We start from the raw sequence: 1,938 nt of genomic DNA on the forward strand, positions 1-1,938 counted from the left end.
AAATGTTATGTTTATTTTCACAAAAAAAAGATTTAGGGGAATGAAAGTACCCCAATGTTAAGTTCAATAAAAAGATCAATGCATGTGAGGTAAAATAGAAGAACATTTAAATACATAAGTAGGTGAAAAACACAAAAGTGAGACTATGGGTAGTTAGGCATGATTTTAGAAGCCTAGGGAATGTGTGTGCATTAGGTGAGAACTTAGCTTAATCAAGGATTCAATTCTTAGCTCACTTGACCATACATGTATCCTCACCCTTACCTAAGCCCCATTACAACCTTGAAAAAGACTTAATGATGTTTGCATGTATGCACTAAATATTTGTTGATTGGTTAGATGAAGAACAAATTTTAGAACGCATGAATAGAGGAGACTATAGTGGATTACCCTATACACTTGAGTGATTAGAGTGCATATACACTTCCAGTGAGGGTTCAATGCTTGACTCTATGTTCCCAGCTTTCATGAGCTATCTTCTCACAAGTTTACCTATCTTTTATTGTGTGATTTGGGTTAGTGAAATCTGAATTTCATTTGTCTTGGAGAACTTGTTCATTTCTTTTACCAAGTAGGTATAGACATTTCATCATATAGTTACATTCACATGTATAGGTTGCATTGCATGAGTTTTATTTTACCCCGTTCATTCTTTCTATCTCCTTGAGCTTACCATAAGGACATGCTAATGATTAAGTGTGGAGAGATTGATAAACCACTATTTTATGGTTTATCTTATGCTCAATCGAGTAGTTTTTATCAAGTCTTTGCACACTTATCCATACAATTTGCATGATTTTACAATTCCTTCCCAATTTGGTTCTGTGGTTGAAAACTTGCTTCCTAAGCCTTTAAATTATATTTTTTTATTCCCCCTTTATACCATTCGATGCCGTGATCCGTGCGTTAAGTGTTTTCAGACTATATAGGGCAGGAATGGCTTAGAGAATGGAGAGGAAGCTTGCATAAATGGAAGGAGAACAAGAATTAAAGGAGATAATTAGCAAGGAGTGACACGTGCGCGTACCTGACGCGTGCGCGTGATTTGGAGATTTGCACAGCAACTCGTGCGTGTACCTGACGCGTACGCGTGACATGCGAAGAAGACCATCGAAGCTGACGAACGGACTTTTGACGGTTTAGAAATTCACAATTAAAAGCTCGTTGAAAGTATAGCTTCTAAACCAACAAGAATCCTTTCGTACAAAAATTTTAGTTGTCACTTAAACAAACCCAACAAAAATAATAACCGAAGTATTCAAACCTCGGGTTCTCTTTCAAGGAATTGCAGGGAAGTATTCTTGTTATTGATTATGAGTTTTCTGGGAAATTTGGAGTTTGGGCAATGGGCACATAAATGATTATAAATTAAAGCAAGAAAAATTGACAAGAGGTTTTATGTAATTAAAATAAATAAAATGCCTTAACTAGGAGAAGATTAATCTGAATTTCTATCCTTGTTGGATTTCTCAAGATTAATTAGTAATAGGTTGTTGTTCCACTTGGTTATCCTTCATTGAATAAAGGAAAGTCAAGTTGAAAGCCAACTTCTATTTACAAGAAAATAATCCTTTTCCTTGGGAATGGTTAGTGTTAAAAACAAGAAAGCTGGCCAACAACTTCCAATTACTAATTAACTCTTGAGTATTCCAACTCAAGTGTCTCAAATATTAATCAACTCCAAAGCCAAGTTAAAGCCTACTCCATTGACATGGTAGTTGAACTTAATTGAAAATAATCAAAAAATAATGGAATCAAATAGGAAATAAAAGAGTAAGAAAATAGAAACCAAACTAGATTGATGAAAACTTCACGGAGGTAGTAACTCTTTGTAATATCCAACTCAAAAGCATAAAATTAGGAATACTAAAACCTAGAGAGAGGAGAGAGCCTCTCTCCCTAAAAACTATATCTAAAACCTAAAATTATGAAAAGTGA

Source organism: Arachis duranensis, chromosome 1 (genome assembly GCF_000817695.3).
Source record: "Arachis duranensis cultivar V14167 chromosome 1, aradu.V14167.gnm2.J7QH, whole genome shotgun sequence".
NCBI lineage: Eukaryota > Viridiplantae > Streptophyta > Magnoliopsida > Fabales > Fabaceae > Arachis > Arachis duranensis.